The sequence below is a fragment of the Macaca fascicularis genome, chromosome 14, assembly GCF_037993035.2.
Source record: "Macaca fascicularis isolate 582-1 chromosome 14, T2T-MFA8v1.1".
Lineage (NCBI taxonomy): Eukaryota > Metazoa > Chordata > Mammalia > Primates > Cercopithecidae > Macaca > Macaca fascicularis.
The window spans coordinates 82,642,214-82,669,309 of NC_088388.1; the positions used below are offsets into that span (position 1 = coordinate 82,642,214).

At 38.6% G+C, this 27,096-nt stretch overlaps 1 protein-coding gene across 50 annotated transcripts in view; it reads right to left on the reverse strand.

Annotated features, from left to right (window-relative positions):
* The window catches only part of DLG2 (discs large MAGUK scaffold protein 2), a 2,233,585-nt gene that overhangs the window by 204,696 nt on the left and 2,001,793 nt on the right, over positions 1-27,096 (reverse strand). For 5 of the 50 annotated variants that reach the window (XM_065528822.2, XM_065528821.2, XM_065528820.2 and 2 more), the window contains exon 1: positions 19,964-20,231. The exons of the other annotated variants lie outside the window; for them this stretch is intronic. The gene's annotated coding sequence lies outside the window, so the exon portion shown is untranslated. Of the gene's footprint in view, positions 1-19,963; positions 20,232-27,096 lie in introns of those variants that run through there. 50 annotated transcript variants of the gene reach the window in all.

Genomic DNA, 27,096 nt, shown 5'->3' on the forward strand with positions numbered 1-27,096 from the left:
CCTGACATGTTCATCTCTCATCCTCATGCCTACTGTGAAGAGGCAATGTGTGTATCTCTACAGGACATTTGTATTTTAATATACTTGGAGTGAGTTTAATATACACATGCATTGAAAAATGTCCTCAAAGATGGTCATTGCAGATATAATGTATGTGTGGCACATAGTAGAAGCTTGCCAGGTATTAACTGAATGAATGAATGAAAGTTCACTGGTTTTGTTCTGCCAGACATTCATTTGCAGATTGTATGCTCTGGCTCAGGGGTCACCCGGGCCATAAGCTATCTGTGGGTTGGTAATACTATTAACCTTAATGCCTACCAATTTTTTTGGTAAGGAAACAGCAGCAGAAAGAAAGTACTTTGCTACTTATGACTCTACTGGACAGCCAGATTTGTTTGACTCCAAAGTTCATGTCTACCCACTGTAGCCCACAGCTTGGAATAAGGACAAGGGCATCTGCAGTGCTCAAAACAGCTTTCACATCAGACTCAAAGATGGCCTGAATTATCTATGGAAAGAATACATGCTTTGAGGCAGGTCCAAATGTCTTTCAAAGTCAATACAGATTGAAAGTGGCTCTATCTGCAAAAAGCAAGCACTGTATTGAAACCTCACTATCTGGCTCCAAAACACGACCCCCAGCTCTTTCCCTCTCTAATCTCAGAATTATCTACCTTGTCAGAAATCTCATGGAGAGGAGGCAGAGTGTTATATTCTCTTGGACCAATATAGAGAACTTTAAAAAAGGGAATAATTACTTCTAAGGAACCTGCTATATTTCTGGCTCTGTGGAATGTATCAATACATTAACTCATTGAATCTCCCACAATTAAATGTGAGCCACATGAGGAGAATATCTGTCTCTTCGATTTACCTCTGTACTCTAAGAACCATTCCTGGCACATACGAGATGCTTGTTCTGGCTCTTGCTACTGGTCCTCTGCATTGTTCCTTAACTCTGCCACCCGCATGCTTCCCACTGTATCACAAGAGCAGGAAGCCTGAGAACTATATGCTCAGAATCTTTTGTCGGTAGAATTGCAGTTTAGATTCTCTCAACCAGAGTAACTTCCGTAAGCTCCAGGACGTTAAAGGGAAGTAGCAGACTGGCATAGGATCACAGGATTTTGTGACTGTCAGCACTGCTCTAGTATCTTACAGTTTCCTCAGACTCTACAGTCCACTGTTGGTCTCTAGCTTCAGGGCTGGAAGAAACCGTGGCTCAGGAAATGGCTCCCTGAGGTTACCTGATTTGGTGGTAGCTGCTTTCATCCCTAACTATCAGTCTTCAAACAGTTTCTAAGCACATTATTACCCTGACACTGCTTTCTTCTGAAAATAATAAAGGTGCTATCTATTTTCCTGACTGATTTAATGTTCAATAAATATATGTTAAATAATTGAGTAAACCACCCATTCGGTGGGCATTATTATCCCTGCCTTGCAGTTGTGGAATTGAGGTTCCCAGAGACAAAGTAATTTAAAATTATACAGCAAAGTATTAAATGTCAGATCTGAGAGTAGAGCCATGAACTGTCCAATTCCCAATGTGCTTTTGCTTTTTCCATTCAGGGACTGCTCTCAGTGGGTATAATATAACACGTTGCTGTCAAAATCTTATCTCAGAGGTTAAGAGTTGTTTGCACTCTTCCTCCTGCCAGAGTACTATTGCGGTTGAAAACTTCTCTATGCATAGGCAAAGGACATTCATTCCCAAGACAAGTGGTTTATTAAATATATATTAGGCCTGACGAGACACCCTGTTAAAAACATACATTGTATCTGCAGTATCATTGCAGATATAATGTATGTGTGGCACATAGTAGAAGCTTGCCAAGTATTAACTGAATGAATAAATGAATGAAAGTTCACTGGTTTTGTTCTGCCAGACATACATTTGCAGATTGTATGCTCTGACTCAGGGGTCACCTGGGCCATAAGCCATCTGTGGGTTGGTAATACTATTAACCTTAATGCCTAGATGCCTCCCATAGTTCAGCATAGTAAGAATACCTCAGAAGTTCCTAGGTACTGACATAAGGCTGTTGATTTTCCTTGGAAACCTCAGTTGTCAAGGGCATTGTAATTCTGAGGCAGATAGAAATAAGAATTCATCCATCCCCACATTCCAAATAAGATTGATGCACTGAAAACTATTAATCTGCCTTCATTGTAATGTATTAAAAAGAGTATCCAATTTGGAACCAAACTGATCTGGGTTTTCATCCTGATTCCTGCTACTTACTAGATCTGAAATCTTGGGCAAGCTATTTCTGTGACCTCAGTTTTTTCATTTATATAATGGTGGAGATGATTGATACAGAGCTGGTGGATACAGAGCTTACTGTAAGGATAAGCTATTGTAGACAGAAAGCATCTAGCACAGCATCTGGCCCATGTTATGGATTCAGTGAATGAAAATAGTACTGTCTTCACTAACACCAAGAAAGAGTCTGTTGACACATAGGCTGTCATCCTGCAGGCTGGTCCACATTAGCCAACAAGGCTCTCCAGTCCCAAATAGGCAGCAGTGGTGTGGAAGGATACTTAAAAGCATGTTTTTTACTAGAGAGGTTATGTAGTTGCAAGAAATTAAATGTCTGCATATTTTGTAAGCTTCACGGTGTCTGATGCCTTTGGGTGAGGGGAGTGGGAATGGCTGGCAGAGTGGATAGACCAGAATCGTCACACCTCACTTTTTTTTTTTTTAAATGAAAGTCAAGATTAGACTTACTGAAATAATCTGGGGGTGGACAGGTAGAGTTGGGTGGCTTTTGCATGCTGGGAGGTAGTAGTTAAAACTGCAGGAATGAATGAGGTCATGGTTGGTTTGGAATTAAATGAGGGAAAACCAAACCACACTTGACTTCAGAAAACTCACAGTACTAGTCTCTAGCTTGGTGCTTGGGATACAGCAGATGCTCAATGAATATTTGTTGAGTTAAAAAGCATAAGGTTGAAGAGTACATCATCCTTCCTTAAAATGTCTGTGTGTCTAACTTATGATCCAGATTCATTTTACCTTTGAAAAGCTAACTGACGTCTATGTGCTTCATAAAGATTCCAAATCTCTCATTCTGGAAAGGTCCTCTTCTGAAAGCTCATCAAGCCAGCACTAACATTTATTTAGCATTTAACTGAGTCCTGGAAGACACTATGAGTTTTTTCATTCTACTTATATATCTTAAGACTCAACTAGAGTTTGAGGACAGAGGCCACGTTTTTTTGCACGGCTGAACATTTCTTAGTATCTAGCAGAGTGTTTGGCTATAGCAAGTGCTCAATAAATAGCAATCTGGCACTTGATTAACCAACCAATATTAAAGTATTGTTAGGGAAGAAAATCAATAGAATGCCTTGAAACCTTAGATGTGTGGAAAAATGAAGTGTGTGCCTGTGAGAGATGACTGGTACTCATCTTGAAAAAAAGAAGACTTAAGAAGCCTTAGAAAGAGGGGCCAAGCTACTGTAAAATAGAACTGGGCTGTGAGGGAGAATCTTGCATGGAAGAGGCTGGTAGAGTTAGTTCTAGGAGAGAAGAAATGGGCTGTCTTTTATTCTTCAACTATGCATTGGTTGCCTCTTATGTCAAGTAGTGTGCTAGGCAATGGAGATATAACAGTGAATAAGGCACATCATCTGGTCATAAGGGCTTTACATTATGCTATAAGAGTTAAACCAGCAAACAGTCAACTATAACATAGTGTCACAGAATACAGCAATATAGAGTACACATGGGGGTTATACTTTCTAAATATTAGATTATCTCTTATGTACTTCCTCTTTCTGCAGGGATGACCTCAGGGATTCAACAGATATTGTGATTCAGGGGTTAAGCAAGCTCAAAGGAAGAGAGATCACAGAGAATTTCAAAACTATAGAGCTTACCATTTTCTTTTATCTTTTTAAATGTTGATTTAACCACAATAATAAATATTCAAACCATTCCATATGTCCTAGAGAAAAGAAAGGCAGATCAGACATGCCCCTTGTCAACCACTAGGCAACTTGTCTAAGGAAAAATGAATAATTTTTACGACCACTGTGGAGATTCTTGAGGTTTTTTTTTTTTTTTTTTTTTTAGAGAATGGGGAATGCATTACGATAGGAGCATGAGATTGGAGTTCTCTGTCAGCTGTAACAGGAGTCAAAAAGACGAAGAAGTGACATATACAAGGGTGCATGGGAATTGGAAGATAAATAAAGGACTATCACATTCCATGGGGATTTTCCTCAGGCCCCCTCCAACTTGACCCACTATCTCCACCATTATTTTTTTTTTACAAACATGAATGTCAAGTTCTCTGCTTCCTGTCTTCACTAGCATTATTTTCAAGATTAGCCCCTTTCATTTGCTAGATAGATCTCATTATTCAATAGTTTTTTATACAGAACTGAAACATTTTAATTCTCCCACCATGAGATCTACTTCTGCCCTCTGCAGTTATAAAATAAATTTATAATCTCTTATCTCCTTGAAGGCTCTCTTGTATTTGAAAGTTATTGTATTTGTTGTTCTTATCCCTTGAAACTAGGCAGCCATGGTTTCTTTAACTCAGAGGTCCCCAACCCCTGGTCCGTGGACTGGTAGGGGTCCACGGCCTGTTAGGAACTGGGCCGCACAGCAGGAGGTGAGTGGTGGGTGAGTGAGCATTGCTGCCTGAGCTCCACCTCCTGTCAGATCCATGGTTGCATTAGATTCTCACAGGAGTGCAAAGCCTGTTGTGAACTACACAAGTGAGGGATCTAGGTTGCCTTTTCTTGTGAGAATCTAATGTCCGATGACTGATGATCTGAGATGGAATAGTTTAATCCCAAAACCATTCCCCTTACCCACCCCATCCGTGGAAAAATTGTCTTCCACGAAACCAGTTCCTGGTGCCAAAAAGGTTAGGGACCACTGCTTTAACTCATTTGATCCAGTAAGATTTCTAGACTTCTGTTCCCTACTTGGTTACCTCTTGAAACAGCTTAATTATAACTATCTAATAAAGTGACCCTTCTACCAAGCACAAGACTCTACCATGAGCTGAAAAGAACTGATACCCAAGAGAGGTCCCATGGCTTGCCCAAAGTCACATTGCTGGTAAGTGAAGGGGGCAAAATTCAAATCCTGGGCTTTGGCCTTCTGCGCTAGTTCTCATCCAACCTCTAAATACAGAGAAAGAATGAAGTCCTTTTCATTCCCTCTCCAACAGATCTTAAACAACACCATACTCTCATTCCAGCCCCATTTGCCAACAGTCTGTGATCTTCCTCCAAACCCAGGCATACACTGGAACTGGCCTGGGCAAACTGCGATGTATAGTCAACACTTTATCTTTACTTAGGCGTGTTTGCCTTTGAATAATTAAAGTTGCATGTATTCATAGACAGAAGCCAAGACAATGAAATATATAAAAATATGAATAAAGGAGATTTATTTTAAGGAATAATTTCTTGAAATATGCTTTTGTCTTCTGTCTACAATGAAGTTTAGATAACCTTTTCTTAGTGTATCCAACAAGTTTTCAAGTGCATTTTTCATTCATTTGCCCTTTGAAATGGACTTATTACCATTTAATGGTGATAAGCAAACTCTGTCCTACCTACGCTTATTATAGCTGTCTAAGGAAATGACATTCAGATTGACATGCATTCCTGGAGGGTTGTGAATATGCAGCTGGCATGATGTTAATAGATTTTCTCATTCACTTGTAAACAATTCTGTTTTTATTTCTCTCGATCCCAAGGTTTGGATTGAACTTTTGTTTTCTAGTCTTAAAGGAGGAATTTTATGTGAGCTTCACAAATACTCATTACCTGAATATAAAGGTCTCAGCATGGTAGTTGGTCCAAAAATGCAGCCAGCTTGTTCAAACTCCTTTTCAATTCAGAAAGCCATGCTAAGGAAATTAGTGATGTTCTCTCCAGAGGTGGCTAACTTCCTTCTAGTTGGTCTAGGTCTTGCTACTAATCATGTAAAGAAATTAAAGGAAGAGGGAAATGATGGCTCCTGGCTGCCAGTCACTTTACAATTTTCTGGGGAAATGAAGAAAAAAAAAAAAGGCAGAAACAAAAACAAAGAAACCAACCAAACAAAATGATGGTGCTCAAGCTGATGTTCACGGAAGCAATGGCTATGTCTGGCATCACAGACGTGGTGGATATTGAAGCAGGGTCAGATTTATGTAGAAACGAGGTAGAATGGAGGGCTTTCAGACTGATACATAAAAATATCCAGTTGTAAATTTGCCAAGAAAATCTATTTTCAATTCTTCCTCTCCAAGCTCATCTAACACTCTTCTCTAGACAGACAACACATTTTATAGCTTAAGAAAAAAGCTATCAGTAACATCTTGCTGTTTCATAGCTCCATACTTTTGTATAGGCTGCTCATTCTACCTGGGATAGCCTTGGTTCTTTAAAATATTGCAGAGATATTAGAAGTTTTCCCTAGCCCTACTAAGTAGAGGTAAGCACTCCTTTCTCTGGGTTACCTCTGTACTTTTTTAACACTAATATAATTGTACTCATATGCTATAATTGTAATTTAAATTACAATAAAATAGAAGAAAAACTATATATACACACACATATGTGTGCATATGTATATATACATACATGTATATGTATGTATGTGTGTGTGTATATATATGTTTTTATGCTAGACTGTGAGCTTCTAAAGCTCAGGAACAGTTATTAGCTCAGCACCAAATTACTAGTCCCTGGTAAAACTTAGAAGGCAATACATGTTTGCTGAGTTTAATGAAATCTCCAGGGAGCAAAAGTTTCTTCTTTATTTTATGGCCAAAGAATCTCCTGGCCCATCAAAATCCTCTAGTGAAATATTTTCCCAATCCTGAGCTTGCATTAATTGATCTGTTTATTCACTGAACCCTACTACTGTGTGCCAGGCAGAGTGTTATGTTAGGTCTTAGGAATATAGTAGTAGGCAAAACAGACCTGGTCCCTCTCCTCACGAACCCCCGGTCCCTACTCACACTCTTCCAAATTACTCATTTCTATTAATTTACTGCAAAATAATATTCTCACCTCTAGCAATAACTTTTCAATTCAGAAGGCCATATATAAAAGCAAATTGATACTGAGTATGTTTCTGCTGAAAGGTCTATAAAGAAACTTTCTAGGCTGCAAGGTATACTCTTCATAAATACATATATAGATGTATGTATTTCTATGTACATGTACATTTCTATGCCAATGTATACATATATTATAGATATGCAATACATAATTAAGGCTCACACAAGAATACAACCCACTTATAAACAGAAGGATCCCTTGACCCTTCAAACTTAGGTCCACTTAATTAAAAACGAAGCGTAATTTGTACCCTTAATTTAATGGCCTATGATTTTCAAGTTTAACTATTTTCATGTTGATTGCTATATTTTGGCCCCATTTTGAAGGCACCACAAGGGTGTTTATGCCCTGAAATAAAGAGAAACAGACAACCTTTCCAACCTTGAAAACAAAGGAAAAAATTTAAGACAAACAAACATGAAAAGCCATCATGTATTTCTCTGCACCCAGAATAGTGCTAAACATAAAGTAGGCACTAAATGAATACTTTCTAGATAATTCAGTAAATGAAAGAGCAAACACTTGCAGTTATGCAGTTCCTCATTAGGGCAAGCCAAAGGAAGAGCTATCGATTTAAGGGGAAAGATAGTTCAAAACTAAACCTTGACCCAAATGGTGAAAAGATGATTACCTGAAAATAATTTTAATCTTTTTTTTTTTTTTTTTTTTTTTTTGAGACGGAGTCTCGCTCTGTCGCCCAGGCTGGAGTGCAGTGGCCGGATCTCAGCTCACTGCAGGCTCTGCCTCCTAGGTTAATAATTTTAATCTTATAGCTACGCTTTAAATTCTTTGGTCTCTTAGCTCTCAGGGCAGTGATGTATACCGTGTGGGGTGCAATATCACATCTACCTAACTCAACCAGCTTATCCAGCCGAGGACAGGCATCATAAATATTCCAGTGAGTTCTGTGAGGATTAGGGGTAAACAGATGTCTAGTTCACCTCTGCATTTCTCAAGAGTCTTGCCAAACTCTATAGAATCTTCTCCAGTTAATGTGCTTTTGTCATTTCTGGGCTTCTTCTACATGTTACAAATAAAGTGGATACTTGTGGTGGTAGGTGACAAGGTTCATAGGAGAAGGTGAAAGCAGGAAAAAAGGTCAACAAACATTTACCGAGCACCCACAGTTTTTAGGCCAAGGCTAGGTTCTGGACATACAGAAATAAAAACACCCATCACTGGTGACTCTATATATCGAGTCTCAATACTTCTTGGTCACCATGATAGGTTTTGGTATACGTTGTTCTTATTTGCAATTTAATAGCAGGAATTTTATCTCTACCACAGAAGAAAACAAACACCTTTGGGCTCATTCACAAGCACATATTCATGAAATTTTAAGATGTAAGAAAATTCATTGTGTTGTCATAGATGAAGACATTTCTTTAAAAAAAAAAAACAGCAATTCCATCTGGTCTGCTAAACAGGTTCTCTTGGTAACATCATGCATGTTTTAATAAATTTATCTAATTGCATTGCTCCTGGGTGGGTAACTAAGAACTCTGAAGGACAGATATATTCCCAAATTATTTCTCAAGCAAATTTTTGGGTGTGTACATGTTAACAGTAGAAAGGAATCTAAATAAATTAATATTTCCAATTATAGTATACTACCATGAAGTGATTTGATTAAAATATTTTCCTTAAAAATAAAAAGGAGGCAAACTTTTGTTTCTATGAAGAAACATTCTAGGCTGCTGTGTCTGATGGAACGTGTACTCCATCTTCATGAATACATATATAGATGTATGTATTTCTGTGTATATGTACATTTCTTTGTAAATGTTACATTTAAAAAGTAGATTCAAATAACCCTAATTTAATTTTAAAAAATTTTAAACACAAGGAAAATGTTTTCCTTTATATCGTCCTTATCACTATGACAACTAAATGGGTTTGGTGCAATTCTGTCTTATCCTAATTAAGAACATGGCCCTGCAACACGGTATTCTGTTAATATTAAATGAAAATGTGTGAATTATCTAGTTTTAATTAGACTGCTGCATTTATGGCTTTCTGTTGTGAGCAAATGCTGTTTAGTATATAAAACATAAATTGAGATTTGTTTCTTAAGAATTAGATGAATGTAGGGGAAATCAAGGGGAACCCACACTGCTTGAATCATACATCCTTATGTAGAGTCTGTATCCATTCACTTATCTTTTCATCCTTCTATCCAATACTATTGAGCCCCTCCTATTAGCAGTCAATGGAAGGACAAAGAAAAATCTGTCCTTACTAATGAGCTCCCTCTGGTGATAAGATCCACCAAAACAGATAATTATAATATAATATAGTAAGATAAACGTAGTTACAGAAATAAGCCGGGAGTATTTGAGATATAGCAAGAAAGTCCCAACTGGTGGGGAGGAAGGGAAGAGAAACATCTTTCAGGAGGACAATTAATCAATACATAAACAAATAATGCTTATTTATTTTTTGTTTCGTCAATATCGCTACTCACTTTCCCGCTCCTGTATTATTTTGAGGCAAATAATTTCACCCATGCATATGTCAGTGTGTAGCTCTAAAAGATAAGGGTGCTTGTTTTTAATATAAGCACAATACAATGATCACATCTCAAATATTACCAATAACTTGTCACCACATATGTAATTGGTGTCCAAATCTCCAACTGTCTCATCGTCATGATTTGTTTTACCATTTATGTTTTGTTTGAATTGAAATACACAAATGTTCATTGCTTACAATTTGTTACTTTTAAGTGTTTCCCCTATATCTCTTTTTTCTTTGCCAATTATTTATTGAAGAAGCCTGAGTTTTAAAGAATGAGTGGAGGGTTAGACAAATAAAGGGGAGGGGAGTAAGGAAGGAAATTTAGAGAAATGGGACACCAGGAGAAAAAATGTTGTAGAAACATTGAGACTTTCCTTGATTTTTCTTCCTTCCCTATCTTCCCCTTCTTTCTTTCTTTTTCTTTTTGATGGAATTTCACTCTTGTTGCCCAGGCTACTGCAATGGCACCATCTTGGCTCACCGCAACCTCCGAATCCCGGGTTCAAGTCATTCTCCTGCCTCAGCCTCCCAAGTGGCTGGGATTACAGGCACCACACCTGGCTAATTTTGTATTTTTAGTAGATACAGAGTTTCTCCATGTTGGTCAGGCTGGTCTCAAACTCCCGACCTCAGGTGATCTGCCCGCCTTGGCCTCCCAAAGTGCTGGGATTACAGGTGTGAGCCACCGTGCCCAGCCTCCTTGATTTTCTTAAACATGCAAACTCTGTGAGCATACTTACTTATTTTGGGAACATTGCTCAGTGTACTAACAATACTCTTCTCTATAAATCTAGTAAATTCCTGTATCATCTTCTAGCTTAGCTTCAGAAATTCTTCCCCACTTTTCTCTCATGTTGTCTCCATCCTCCTTTGAAGAATGTATCAGCTGGCATTTATCAACCAGTATTTTTGGTGTGTTTGCGTTGAGGCATCATGTGAGATGCTAGGCATATAGGGATGAATGAAATCAAATCCCTGCCTTCAAGAAACTCTCAGGCCGGGTGTGGTGGCTCACACCTGTAATCCCAGCACCTTGTGAGGCCGAGGCGGGTGCACACGAGGTTAGGAGTGCGAGACCAGCTTGACCAAGATGGTGAAACCCGTCTCTACTAAAAATACAAAAAAAATTAGTCAGGTGTGGTGGCACACACCTGTAATCCCAGTTACTTGGGAGGCTGAGGCAGGAGAATCGCTTGAACCCAGGAGGTGGAGGTTGCAGTGAGCTGCACACCACTGCACTCCAGCCTGGGCGACAGAGCAAGACTCCGTCAAACAAAACAAAACAAAACAAAACAAAACAAAACAAAACAAAACAAAACAAAACAAATCTCTCTGTGAGGTATTTTAGTAATAAATGAGGCAATGCCTATGATGCCTACGTTTTGGCCTAAAAACATATATTTTTCCAAATAATTTTTAGTCATGACAAACATATGCTCATTGTTGTGCAAGGCATAACTGGAGAGTTTTCAAAAAAAGGGATATTTGCCATGGAATCATTAATAGGCTTCCTCTTTCAGTTTCCATTTAAAGATGGAAAGCAACACTTTGTCAATAGGCTAATCATTTTGACTGTGTGTTTTATTGCTTTTTCTAATGTCCTATGTTATGAAAAGGTCATGAGAAGACTAATGTTGGAAGATCAGATTATCACATTATAATGATTTTAGCTAGTACCCTATGGCTCACATTTTACTCTTTATGCTGCTAGTGGGGCAACTGAAGGAAGCAAGACAATAACGCATTATCATGTAATATTTTAAAATGATGTTGTTGATGATGGAAGACCCACTAGCACTTTTTTATTCAATTAAGGGGCTGCCAGTATTGCCTTGGGTTTGTTATTGGCCTATACAAGTAGAAAGATACATCTTCATATTCAAGCACCTAATACAGTGTCTTGCACATTGTGGGAAATGGTGGGTATCACATGTGCTGTCCTGCTACTTTCCAACTAGGTGACCAAGCATCATTTTCTCCTCTATTTTTATAGTGCTACTGTGAGAAGTAAATGAGATAACATGTATTCAGTGCTTTGCACACAGCAGCAGTAAACAGAGAATTTTGTTATTAAGTAAATGAATTTTTAAAATTGTACATTCTGCCATTGTCTTTTACTCCTTTACCTCTGCCCTATCCAAATCCCTGACCTGTCTTTCCAGACAACCTCAAATATCTCCTTTACCCACTTTTTAAAAACGCATAAAGGGCCGTCTTAAACATCTTAATACTTAGTTACACATTGTTCCTGTGTCTAAATGTAATTCTCCCTAATTGTAGCCATAAGTTCTTTAAAAATAAGATGAATGTTACATAGGAGTGATGTCAAAACATTTATAGCTAGCTGTGCCAGGTATTAATGCTTTAGTTGCTCAAGCATGGAGATGTGTGAGAGTCCTAGGGAAGGGATTCAGGGGTTCCAGTTTGAAGCAGCTTGGAGAGGAGCACTCAAAGAGCCCAGGGTAGAAGCTATTTACTAACAAGAAAATATTTCAATATTTTAAGAAGCAGAAGCGCTGCCTGCAGCCAGAATATTAGCGCTGGCATTTTTGATACTTCTTTGGCATCCTCTATTTGTCAGGAACTCAACACACTTACTGATAAGGTAAGAAATTCATCCAAGGAACAGTTTCTCTATTTGTACAAGGAAGCTACAAAACAAGACAAAGAAGATTTTATCTGGTTTGTGCTATGGGGAAGTGAAGTTATGCCATGGTAATAATGGTACCTTTTAATGCTTATGTGACATATGTGCTTTTAAATAAACATTATCTGTCACCCTTCCACTATTTTTAGTTGCTTCTTTTTCTGCACTGGAGAACTGTCTAATCTGAAGAGGAAGAAGCCAGTGCCCTGGAAGCATTTCCTCCCTGGTCACTGCACCCTTCTCTGACTCAAGCATGTTTTCTGAGTTAAAATAGAAGTCTTGGGCTCTTCACTGACACAGCTGGGTTGGGAGCACTTACCCATGCCTGGATACAGATTTTCTGAACAGATTTTATACACCAGAAGCAAGGGGCAAGAGGAAATATACTTTGATTCTGTTTATTGCTATTATTTTCTGTTCTTTGGAATGAAGCTAGATAGACAAATGAATATTTTAGGAGCATACCCACCAGGTAGGTGGACTGACAGCACTGAGACAAGCTTCATGAGTGAAATAAGAATGTTTAATCATTGCATTTGGATGACAGAAAATTGTGAACTGTATGAGCATGCTTGTGATAGAAAGTAAATAATGGTTTTGTCACTTCCTCTTCTATGCTGTAAAAGTGGAAAAACAATCCAAAGTGTAGTTAATTAAATTTGGAGTTAGGAATTTTAGTGGAAAACTATTACCAAGCCCATTAAGTACAATCTTAATGAAGGAAGTATTCTACTTCCTCAGTGGAAAGAAATGATGATTACTGCCAAAGGCTGAAGAACTTATGAATTATATAAACTTTGAATTATCCAGAAATCAGAGTGAAGTCTAATTTTTCTTTGAAGCATTGAAATTTTGTTGAGAAATTTTTACTCTATGTCTCATTTCCAAAGTGACATAGCAAACACACGTACCAAAATATATTCTTATTTGTCTTATCATATTTTTTAGCATTACAAACATCATGATATCAAAATCCAAATACACTTGAGTTATTGTATAAGTCATTAATCTTCTCTGAGCAGGTTTAATTAGAAGTAAAAAGGAGAAGAAGAAGATGATGATTTTGTTCAAAATACTATAATTCTTGAGCCTGGTAACATACATTTTAAAGTTCACATTGATTGACTCCAGATCTGTATCCACATTGTAAAGAATCAGAACATTTGACTGTGGTTTAGCTTAGAACTCAATGGTCATTATTTAACAACAAATTTTGGTGAGACTGATACTCTAGGTTTTCTGTTCGTTATTCTACTGGGCACAGGGCTTCTGGCTGTCTGGTGATTTCTGCAGTAGTGCCAATGTAAAGATAGGCAGTGAGTTGAACAATTACTTCATTAGCTTTTGTGGCAAAGAGCATTTTTCTCTACCTCAAAGCCTTTCCTTCTTTCTTCTCCCCTGGCAAACTCCTACTCTTCCTGGAAACCAGTTTAGGGACATGCACCATCAAATGCTTCGCCTTCATTCCATTATGTTATGTACTAACTCTAGTAAATATTTGTACATTATGTATTGTACATTTCACAAGTTATAGATGGCTGCTGGATTCTTTTCCAGCATCCTACCCCACCACCATCCCATCCTAACAGCCAACAGCTGCCAAATTTCAGTTAAGGACTCATAATGTCCTGGGGAGACTGTCTTTATCCTATTTAAGCTTTAGAATGGGGCTGGAGATTTGGTCTCATGTTCAGGGGTGGATAGAAGCCAGTCTCTTCAAAGTGAATTCTAGCAATCATTGTCAGGATCTCTTTCTAGCCGGATGTGACTATGAAAACAAGTTGTCTAGGAGCCACTGGCAACTGTCCTGAGGCCATGAGGGCAATTAGTCTTGGTATGAAGCTAACACAAAGACAGGCAGTGTGGCAGGACCAAAAGGGATTTCTTGACAACATTGTGAGCTGAGCTACAGGACCAGACCTCTTGAAGCTGACTTTACTGATGTACTTTTAAGTTACCATCACCAATGTGAGTATATATTCCCTTTGTTGAGCAAGTCAGTTTGAGTAACCAGTTTAACCCTGTATTTTCAGATTGGGTGAGCACTTAATGTAGGCATACTATGTGTTAAGTATTTACTGTGCCAGATAATTCATATGGATGAGAGCATAGCTTATACCAGGAAATAAAGTTATCTCATTTACATCTTCCCAACCGCCTTGTGAGACAGGAATTGCTATACCTGCTTTATAGTGAAGGAAAGCAAGGTTGCAAGGTTTAGTAGTGGGGAACACTTCCAACAATGCATTCTGCCTTTCCTCCTAGAAAACTACTTTGTTTTGCAAGCTTGACACTACTTACAATGGAAAGCAGCCTTATCTGTTACTGTCATGGCTGAGAAGGAATCACACTTGCAACTATGGGCTCATTTATCCATGTCTCTTGGATTATAAATTCCTTGAGTTCAGGGATTAAAGTATTTCATCTTTGTTATCTCATCACCCAGCAGAACACTTGGCACATGGTCCATGCTTAATAAATAACTAATAATAGACAAATGAACTAGAAAACAACCTAACAAAGCAAGATAATCTGGATTATTCTGACCAGAACACATGGCTTTCCCAAGTATTTTGCATTTTAGTTTTTTATATTTGGCTTGACTCTTTCAGAGTTAGATGTTCACAATATACTAACAGCTATTTTCTCCTCTAATTTCCTAAAAGTGTGTTTTCCCTTTTCTTATGATTATGTGAATGATTCATGTTTATTAAAAGTTCAAATGATAAATAAAACATAAAGAAGAAACTAAAAATAAAATGGAGATACTACCACCAAAGGCATGCTTTGTCTTGCTTTTGTTTTTTTGTTATCTCTTTGCACCGTCTCTACTACCAACTCTTCTAGGCAAAATAAATATGGCACCCATTAGTCTTCACAGAGTCATCAATTTAACCACTGTATTTTCAGATTGGCTGAACACTTAATGTAGGCATACTATGCATTAAGTATTTACTGTGCCAGATACTTTAATATGGATGAGAGCATAGCTAATACTGGGAAATAAAGTTATCTCATTTACATCTTCCCAACTGTCCTGTGAGACAGGAATTGCTATACTTGCTTTATAGCTAAGGAATGCAAACTTGCAAGGTTTAATAGTAGGGAATACTTCCAACAATGCATTCTGTCTTCCCACCTAGAAAACTACTTTGTGAAAATAATACTAAAAGAAACACAAATAAAAGGAAAAAAATCATTCATGTTAATTGCATAATAGCTTTCATTTCATTAAAAAACAAAAACAAAATCCCCCAAACCTCAAAGTTCTTAATAATCACAAAGATTTGTTGCTTAGAACTCCTGGCTGTTAATTTTCCTTAGGAGTGTCTTTGTCTCCAACATGACATAAGATGAAAAGGAACTATTGGGAGAATGATGCACTAAACAGAAGGGGCTATAGTAATGGCATAAGGCCACACAAAGTCATTGATAGCCATCTCTGCTTTGATTTGACTCTTCCTACAGGGGGAACCTCCCCTGTGCGACAGGGTTCCACTTGGATCATTCAGGCAGCCTTCTATTAGTCCTCTGCCCTAAGTGTTACAATTGCGATTTAAAACTAGAGATAAGGAAAGGACACCTGAAATTAGCTAGGGTCTCTCCAAGCAACTGTTTCCAAGTGCCCTAAAAGACACATGGCAGACAGTTTTAATCCAGCCAGTCCTAAAATTGTTTTCCAAAGTAAGGCTATGCCTCTGAACTAGAAAAGCCAATGTCTTTCCTTGAAGCTGAGATCGTCACAGTTTTGACCATTTCCTTCTTCAAATGATTTCTTTTGGGTTAATCGAGGAAAAAAGTCAAAAGCAAAAACATACAAAATCCCCAGAAAACCAACCCACTGGAATTTTAGTTTACTACTCTGAATTATAAGTAAATGTTCTGCAACTCAAGGTAGGCTGACTCATATTTTTGGGACCCAGAACAAGAACATAAGCAGAGACTCCCAGTCCTGGGCTAGCCCTTCTTCTTTTTCATAGTTTCTTCCTGCACCACAAAAGACCTTTCATGCAGATGTGTGGACATCTCAGCTCATCAGTGCAAGCAATGATTAACAGCATCCATCCCTTGCCCTATTTCCTACCCTCATGCAAACAGAAGACTCTTGGTTTCCCCTCAGACTTGGGGGCAGGCGGTTGGGGAGGCACATCATACACCTCTTGAAAGTGAGCTTAGGAATGTTTGGGGAAAAAATTATTGAGTCCTATTTACCCTGAATATGATCCAGAAGGGGGAGAGAGCAAAATCTAAGAGAGCCCATCCTCTTGGCCTACAGCCTTCTCTAAAGCCAGAGATACAGGGAAACTTGCTCAGTTCAAAGGGTGGTACTGATTTAGGGTAACTTTCAGAGCTTGCCTTGAATTTGGTAGATTTACGACCTTTTTATGTTTCATTTTTTATACCAAATTTTATACTTCGATAAGAATAGGAAAGATGGCTCAGGAGAATGTGATCTTAACTGGCATAGACCAAAAGTGGGAGCAAGGAAATCCCCAACTTCATTTTTAAAATATTCCCTAAACTCTGAGAGGGATTAAACATATGAGGAGAGGAATCAAAGCAGATATGGGGCCAAGATCCCAAAATGGAAGTGTGAAGAGCTGGGCAAACTCTATTGCATGCTTCCAACATGTTGGTCACCATGTGGATCCTGAAATCAGACAGGCGTGGGTTTAAATCCTAGCACTGCTATATGCCAATTTACATTAGTAGTATATTTAAACAAAATTTTCTTTATCAGTTCCTCATTTGATAATGGAAAGCAAAATAGGATCTACCTGGTAGGGTAGTGATGAAGGTTAAATGAGAAAATGCATGTAAAATCATTAGCATAGTGCCTGGGACATCATAAACTATATTTACTAGTATTGTCAGGTATTTTAATACAACATCAGGGCTGGAATTATGGTCTAGTTGTTATTTGGCAAATAATGTACAAATCTATGATGTGTTATTTGGCATCAGTTTATTTCCATGTTCTCTATTGGAAATAAAATGTATTCTTTAAATAATTATGTAAGGACTTTGGATACTATTCTAGGAATTAGTTAAAAGTGAACAGAAAGGTAATAACTCTGTCTTTACTAGGATTCCAAAATAAAAACAAAAACACAAAATGATCTAGTTATAAGAAGTATATCTTGTTAATTTGAAAAATTATATAATCTTCCTGTTTACCATGCAAATTTCTTTCAAAATCAACATCTATCAAAATGAGTTAATATATTTGACAAAATACAATTTACAACAATGACTACCTTTCATTGGACATTGCTTTGTGCTAAACAGTATACTATTGGCTTTACCTATATCATCAATTTGGTTAATTCTCCTAATTTTCCCCTCCTCCATTTTACAGAGAAAGAGCGTGAGGTGCAGACAATAATACTTGGTTGGGGACACAAAACCCTTCCCCTTTCTATTTACACCTTGCTGAGCCAGGTCTTTGAACAGCACTTTTAAACCTGTCCTTTTTGCCACCTTCCCTACACTCTCAAAGGAAATTATATGTATCACGTAGGCAAAATTAACATTTGCCTCTTTAGCTTTTAATCCTGGTTTGAGAGACATGGTTTTGTGTGTATATGCCCTGTAAGAGGGTTCTTGTCACAGTTTATATTTGTCTTGCTGTAAATTTAATTGGGGATAACTCATATTAAATTTTCTTTTGTTGCTATAAATAGAGTTTATCATGGGTTGGTGGAGAAAATGGAAAAACCACTGCCAAATGAGAAGAAGTTCAGTTTTTGAGACTGGTACATAGGTTTATTTTTCCATAAAACCACACTGAATCAAAACCCAGATACTGCTGTAAAATAAACCATGGAGTCTGGCATGTAATTTTTAAAAATTTAATGTACAGTACAGCTCAAAGGTACTTTACAACAAATACAACTACATTATTCTTGGCATTAAGATATATTAACACTTTTAGGACCCTTCAGCTGTGTGACCTAAGCTTTACAAAATGTCATGGGCTGGCTGGAGCATCAAACACAGATGTTCATTTGTATCTGTGATGATTTGCTGAATTTCCTATCTTAATCATTATTGCTCTATCCATAAGCTTTGAGCCAAACATAAGACATTTTACAGACCCCTTGTGGGGCAGCCGCTTGTGGATTAGAAACCAAGTCTCAGGTTACACACCCCTAAGTGCCAACCATAATACATCACTCCTCTGCTCTTTAAGCAGAACTTATTCAGAGAAATGGAAAATATGGAAAAGCTATTTATGGACAAAAGAAGCATGTACAAAAAAAGTGTTCCTGAAAAAATATATATTCCATATTCTAAATCTGCCAAGTTTTTGGTATATTCAGAAAGTATACTAAGAAAGGAGAAATAACTTCATTGGAAGTGTGCTGGTGCCGATAACCAAAATATTTATGCAAAAAATAAAGCAAAGAGTAAGCTAACTAAGTCTTTGGTGAAAAAAATGCATACTTTTTTTTTCAAAGAGATGCTAAAATGAGTTGCTTTCTTTGAGGTTAAAGAGGACATTTGTTAAATCTACAGATTCTACATGTAAAGAGAAATTACAATAGTGTGCAGGTAAACACTTTGGACAAACAGTTATGGGTTTAGAAGACAGTAGCTACTTGCCAGTGAAATAAAGCGAATGTCAACAAGCCAGACACACTTGAAACATTTGAAAAAAATGTCCTTGTTACTCCTCTCCATATATAATATGCCATATGACACCACAGTTAAATCTGCTATTGCAAAAAAAGTACGTCAAGCTGTTGGTTTCTATGAGATTTGGACAGAGGCAAAACAACACAGCAGAGAGTCTAAGAAGGTACAGCGTTCACTTCTCTTTCCTTCTGAAGAGGAAATGACTTCCTATAGTTAGCTGACCAGGAGTTAGTACACATCCTGCCTGAAGCTAGGACCTGGAGCAAGGACCCGCAGCACACCCAGATGAGACAGAAATGCAGCTTCAGGTAAATGTTAATGGTGACAATGAAACTAGAGAAAATAGCCAGCCACAAGTCATGCAAATACAGCAGTCATGCCTTCTGCATTTGTCCGTCCTGCGGGTACATCGTACAGCTCTTTCCATAACGATCTAGTCTTTTCTTTCACTCCCTCTCCCACATCATCAACAGGCATGCCAAATGCAAATCCCATTGGATTCTGATCCCATCCCGGCAAAACGCAGGACTACCACCATACTGAGTTTCACAATAATCGCCACAATGCCAATTATTCACAGCCCCTCAGTTCTGTTCACACAAAAGATTGCAATTTGAATCTTGCCTTGCACAGGTTCAGCTCGGTTGGAGCTGGTTACCAGGCAAACGGTCTGTTTTAAGATTTGCCGATTGCTGAGGAGAGTGAATTAGGGGGGTGGGGATGGACAAACCACCCTGTACATACCTCCTTTTGGCAGCTAAGAAAAACAATTTCGTGACAAAGAGACTTGTTCTTTTCAAAGCTCACCCAACAAATGAAACTGATAGAATGAAACCTGAGAAACTTTAGCAACCAAAGAAAGCAGCCTTCCAAGGATCAAGGTGAATAATTGATTCATCGGGTTTTCTTTCATCTTTTAAGCTATTTTGCTCGTTAAAAGGAAATTGTGGAATTTGTCAGGAGCCCAAGCACTGACACACACTTCTGACAGCAAGTGCATATTCCAAACTACGGGTAGGTTTGCCAAGCTTATTCAACAACAACGATTAGCTGCAAAGCCAGGGAACTTACCGAGCACAAAATTATTGGAACAAAGCAGGGAGGAGGCAGGAGGCACCAAAGGCAGCTTCTCCGTCTCCTTGGTGCCAGGTTCTCCTGTCTGCTGTCCGGTTCACACTTGCCTTTATAACTAAGACTCCGACAGAACTCACTAGCGGAACCTGATGAATTATAAAACAGCCCCTCCTAGATTCTCATATTTTACATCACAGGGGGTGACCATGCAGCATTCTCGCTCACTGGGTACATATATTTCCTTGTAACTCATCCTGATAAATATATCAGCCTTAGAAGCAGTGACAGTAATTGGTGTTTGGGATGTACCACTATTAACCAATAAGATGCTTTCCCACCATCAGTACTGCACCCCCATGCTCTGCTTGTGTTCCCCTACACCTTGTTAAGGTGGATCCACCCAACTCAGTGAGGGGTAGGCAAAGACAACAAAATGTGGAAAAAGCCCCTGCACCAATGCACATACAGCAAGGCGTATTACTCAGGGTTAATGCTCATAATAGTAAGGATCAACTCCTATATTTGCATAGCCTGTCACAGTCTACCAAATACTTTCACTCTCACTGCCTCTCTCAGTGACTAAAGAAGGTATCAGGAGTGCTACAGTACAGATGAGCACCAGAGATCAGAGAGGCTAAGTGACTTTGTTTGGTATTCACTGAATTTAGGGAATACAAGGAGTCCTAGAGATTAGGGAGTCCAACCTCCTTACTGTGCAGATAAGGAACCCCTGGCAAGAAAGATAAAGTGACTTGCCCAGGTCACACAAAGTGTGATTTGAGCTTGAACCCAAACCCAGGTCTTCTGATGGCAAAGTACAGTGCCTTTCTATTCTACCATGCTGCCTCTGGAGCACGAAAGCCCAGCAAATGAGAAGACTGGAAATCATAAACAGTACTGTTGACCAAAAATCATTAACAGGCTGGCTTCATGGAGAGCAGTGCCTGAGCTTTTTGTTTCCTCCCTGAAAAGGTCAGTATAACCTTTTTAGGTTCATTGAATAACAGCACTGGAAAACATGTTTTGGATAATAATAGCTAATAACTATTGAACACATTTTAGGTGCCATGTAGTATTCTAAATGCTTAGCATGTATTGACTCACTTAACCTTCAAAATGTCCCTGTGAGGTAAGTACTATCATGAGCAACGTATCTCAGAAAGAAGCTGAGATTCAGGGAGGTTAACTAATCCACGCAGGATCATACATCTGTTAAGTGGCAGAGCTCTAATGGACTCCAGGCAACTTAGTTTCACAGCCCAGACTCATATATTATCTGGCCCCAAGCAGTGTTTTACACTAAACTGCTAGAGGCAGATGAACAATGAGAGCAGATTGATTTAATATGGCCTTTAGTAGAAAGGATAAAAAGATAGTAAGTTTTGGAATTCAACAGAATTGTGTTTAACTGTCTTTGCCACTAATTTACTATAACATGGATTGTTTTATCTGTAAAATGGGTATATTAAAACCTACATCACAAGACTAAATGGAGAATATCAAGAAAATAATACAATGCCTAGTTTATAATGTGTACCCCCAAATGGTTCTCATTCCTACCATATTTCCTTTGACAAAATGAATTTCTGCCACACCTTCTCCCTAAACTACCTTTTAAGATGTGAATTTTACTGTGCTAAGGAGTCTTCTAACCTGCCAGCCAGTGAAGGGGGAAAAGTCCTAAAGAGACCTAACATCTCTCTACCAGAGATGGGCTTTCTATCAGAGAATGAAGGGCCCAGGGCTCTGTGCTGGGCTGCCGGCCCAGCTCGCTAGCTTCTCTCTGCTTTACTTCCACCATTACTCAAATAAACTCATCAGCCCAAGAAAGCAAATTTACAACATGTCTGCTATCCACTGTGAGACCATCTTGGCTTCTCTTACCCTTTTCAAACAAGCTCCCACCACAAAACCCATGAAAACAATGAACTTTTGCATGTAACCATACACTTACAGCCACTAAATCACAGTGTGCCAAGCAGGAAGACAGGTATTTCTGTCTTGAACGTTCCACTGCTAACTCCTACTGTAAGTCAGTATAGCCTAGTATTCGGCCACTGGTGAGGTCTCTATCAGATGAGCTCCTCCCTATCAAAAACTGCTATCTTCAAGGTATGCAGTCAGCATTCCTTGAGAGACATCAGAAGTAACCCTCTGTGAGACAAGGCGATGCTGTCATGTTGCAGGATATGCAGGTTTAGACATGAGAGATTTTCTTAGCTCCATGTTTCCAGAAAATAACTCTGTGGCCAACTTAATTTGCTCACATATAGTCTGTTCTCTCCTTGTTTAGTTTTTCCTCTGAGCATCTTACTAGAGGGTCTGGAATATGCATGGATGAGATGCCCTCTTTCCTGACCATACTTAATAGTAGGTACTATAGGAGCAGAGGTAAGAAATATAATTGGAGCTAAGGGATGGAGGAAGACATGTTCTTCTAAACTGGTAAGAAAAGCCAGATGTAAACAAAGAACAAGTGATAACTACTGCTACAAGATCAATGGTTACTTCCTGTACATCTAAAGTAGGTTATCCACATATTATCTGAAATGGCTTGGTCTAGTCTCCAAGTCTTCTCTGTGCCTTCCACCTACATTTACCCCCCAAAATACCCTCAGGAGCCATTTCTTCCCTGTCCAGTTCCCCCTGCTACCTGGCTATTCCACCATCATTCCATGAAAAATTAATATATATGAGTCATTATAACTCTTATATTGCAGCATTTCTCTACTCCCCTGTCACAGATAATCATAATTTTATACACATTCTTTCATAATTACCACCTCAACCAACAATTACTCTCAGACATAATGAACTATGTAGAGTCTTGAAGCTATACCAATATTTTGCTTAAATTAGTGATGGTGCTAATATTTATTGAACACTTATTATGGGCTGACAATATACAAAACTTTACGCACATTTCTCATTTAACCTTGACAACAACTTTTTGAAATGGTCTGTACTATTATCTCTACAGTATAGGTGAGGACTCTGGCTAGAAAGGTTAGGTGACTTACTAACAGATGGCACAGTAGGAATAATAGCTGAGGTCTAAGACTATAGCACCTGTTCTCTTAACTATCACATCCACTGCTTCTAAGCATTTGTGGCAACAGATAACATAAAACACTAGTGTCTGTTTTCACTTCCTCACATCCCATTCTCTCTTTTACTGACTTCAATCAGGCTTCCCACTAAAATTGTTCTTATCAAGGTAAATGAAAACATTGTCACCCACAAAATCAATATCCAGTGCACAGTCTTCAGTTTATTCAACCTCTCCCAGCATTTGGCAGAATCAATTACAATTTCCCTGAATTAATCATTGTCTCTGTTTGGTTTCCAAGACCTCCTTGGTTTTTCTCCTACCTCACTAATCTATCCTTCTAAGTCTCCTTTGCTAGGCCCTTCTCTGCTTTCTGATATTCTAAATTTGAGTGTCCCCAAGTTCGTCATTAGATTTCTTTTTTATACTCACTCCCAAGGCTAGCAGTCCAGTATCAAGACTCAAATGCCATCTGTAGATCAAAGGCTACCACATGTAGATCTCCAGTCTCAATCTGTGCTCTATGCTCCAGACTCTTATATCCAGCTGCATACCACATCTAAGCATCGCTACTTGATTGCTTAATAATAGGCTTCTCATATTTAAAATGCTCAAAACTAAACTCTTGGTTTCCTCTCCTGAATCTGCTCTACTCCCAGTATGCATCATTTAAACAAACGGCACAATCATTGACCTAGTTGCTCTGGCCAAAAATCTGGTAGTCATTCTTGACTCTGCTTTTTAACTTACACCCTATGCCTTATTCATCATCAAATCCTGTCAATTCTGTCTTCAAAATGTACCCTCAGTCTTTTTTTCATCTCCACCCTCAAATCCCTAATCTATACCACTATCATTTCTCACATGGATTTCTGAAACCACCTCTTCACTGGTTTCTTTGGTTCCATTCTTGCCTTGCTGCCACCCTTCCTCCACAAAGCAGCCAGCCATGTTTTTAAAACAAAATTCAGACACCAACACTCCTTGCTCAGCTCCCTTCAGCAGCTCCCCTTTCACTTGGAATTTGCTCCTTTCACTGCAACCAGTATTCCATCTGCTCAAGTGTCTCCTTGGAGGAGAAGATTTCTTTGACATCCTGTATAGAACAGCATCCTCTATTCCTCCATTTATCTCTCCCTTTTATTAGACTTCTAAAAAATTTATAGCACTTATCTCTGCTTAAACATTATATACTAAATATTATATATTAAATATATATATGAAATATGGTATATTTATTTGTTAATTTCTTTATTTTTGCTCCTCTCCCCAACTAGAATGTAAGCTCCATGAGGCCAGGTTCCTTGTCTTTTTTGTCCTTGGTTGAATCTCCAGCACCAGAACAGGGCTTGCCAAATAATATGTACACATTAAATGAATGTTATATGTAATACGTGTTTATTAAATGAATGTATTTGAAGTCTTATCTTCACTACTTCTTGGTCCTATATCCTTACACAAATTTCTTACTGTCCCTATATTATAAATTTCTCAATTATAAATTTTTTAAAAAAACAAACAACCCTCTCTTATTTTTCTTTCTGATGTTTTATTGGTACTTTCTAATATATTCAGCCTATCCTCAATTCCAGAGGTTGGTCAATGTTATGGGTGGAAATGTGTCACCCCAAAATTCATGTGTTGAAGTCCTTGCCCCCAGTACCTCAGAATGTGACCTTATTTGGAAATAGAATTGTTGCAGATGATATTACTTAAGATGAGGTCACACTAGAATATGGTGGGACACTACTTCAATCTAGTTCAATATGGCTGATGTCCTCATAAAAAGGAAATTTGAGCACAGAGGTGCACACAGGGAAAATGTCTTGTGGAGATGGGAGTTATGCTGCCACAAACCAAGAAACTACCAGAAGGCAGAGCAGAGTCCAAGACCAGATATTTCCCTAGTGCCTTCGCAGGAAGAATGGCCAAAATAACACCTTGATTTCAGACTTCTGGTCTCCAGAATGTTGAAACAATACATTTCTCTTGTTCTAGGCCACCCAGTTTACGGTACTTTGTTATAGCAGCCTTGGGAAATGAATATAAATGAATATAGTCAGTCAGATATTATCCTCATTTAGTACATGAGGAAATCGCAGCTGAAAAAAGTTGAGTAACCTGCCTCAGGTTTCACAGCTAGAAACTGGTAGGGCTGAGCTTTAATCCCAGATCTGTATGGCTTCAAAGTCTATGCACAGTGGCGGTGGTTCTTGGACACTGGTCCCTGGCCCTTGTTGGTCCAGAGCAGAATGAGAAAAGTAAGTAGGATGCAGTGAGTTTTCATCGAGCTAAAATGGCCTTCTTTTATTATAGAATTATTGCCTTCCTGCTATTTATTTTTTCTTCCTATTGTTTTGGTATTGTTCTTTTTACTTCTGAAACGATGGTGAGAATAAATAGTAGTTGGATTGTTTTTTCATAAATTTTTGTTTTTTTTTTTTTTAAATTTTTTTAAAATTTATTATTATACTTTAAGTTGTAGGGTACATGTGCATAACGTGCAGGTTTGTTACATATGTATACTTGTGCCATGTTGGTGTGCTGCACCCATCAACTCGTCATTTACATCAGGTATAACTCCCAATGCAATCCCTCCCCTCTCCCCCCTCCCCATGATAGGCCCCGGTGTGTGATGTTCCCCTTCCTGAGTCCAAGTGATCTCATTGTTCAGTTCCCACCTATGAGTGAGAACATGCGGTGTTTGGTTTTCTGTTCTTGTGATAGTTTGCTAAGAATGATGGTTTCCAGCTGCATCCATGTCCCTACAAAGGACACAAACTCATCCTTTTTGATGGCTGCATAGTATTCCATGGTGTATATGTGCCACATTTTCTTAATCCAATCTGTCACTGATGGACATTTGGGTTGATTCCAAGTCTTTGCTATTGTGAATAGTGCTGCAATAAACATACGTGTGCATGTGTCTTTTTTTTTTTTTGAGACGGAGTCTGGCTCTGTCGCCCAGGCTGAAGTGCAGTGGCCGGATCTCAGCTCACTGCAAGCTCCGCCCCCCGGGTTCCCGCCATTCTCCTGACTCAGCCTCCGGAGTAGCTGGGACTACAGGCGCCGCCACCACGCCCGGCTAGTTTTTTGTATTTTTTTTTTAGTAGAGACGGGGTTTCACCGTGTTCGCCAGGATGGTCTCGATCTCCTAACCTCGTGATCCGTCCGTCTCGGCCTCCCAAAGTGCTGGGATTACAGGCTTGAGCCACCGCGCCCGGCCGTGCATGTGTCTTTATAGCAGCATAATTTATAATCCTTTGGGTATATACCCAGTAATTTTTGTTTTGTTTTTTAATGTCTTGCATTTTATTGACAACATAAAAAGGTGGCAATTCTGTGGCCTATAGAAGTTTGTTCTGAAATGTTTCTGGTTTATGAAACATAAAAGTCTGAAAACAAATGTTCCAATGCTGTCCCCTTTATGAAACAAGTCCTCAGCCTGGGCAACACTGTGAGGCCCCATCTATACTAAAACAAACAAACAAACAGGAAATATCAGCTGGTCATGATGGCATACATCTGAAGTCCCAGCTACTCAGCAGGTTGAGGGAGGAGGATCACTTGACCCTAGGAGAGCCACACTGACACTGCAGCGAGGTATGATCACGTCACTGCACTTGTGTTGCCTGGATGACAGAGCAAGGCCCTGTCTCAAAGAAAAAAAAAAAAAAAAAAAAAAAAAAAAAAGGAAGCTCTTCACAAACAGTGACACACTTGGTAGAGAGAAGAAGCTTTGCTCTCAATCAATTGTAGAGGTCCCTGCTCATAAACAGTGTCCGTGTTAATGGTCACAATCTCAATTAATTACCATGAAATTAATCTGATATAATCCCATGCAACGAATTTGTTTGAATTTAACAATATTCATTAATTCAGAAATTTCCTTAGTCTTGTCCCCTTCCTTTTTAGGATAGATTTCCTAGTTTTCAGTAAAATTCTCGAGTTGCTTTTGACTTGATCCATTTTCTTTTGGGTTCAGGATTTGTGGGCTTATACAAATGTCTGAGGATTAAATAAGATCACTTCTGTTAAGTATCTAGAACACCATAAAATCTTTCAGTAAATGCTAGTTCCC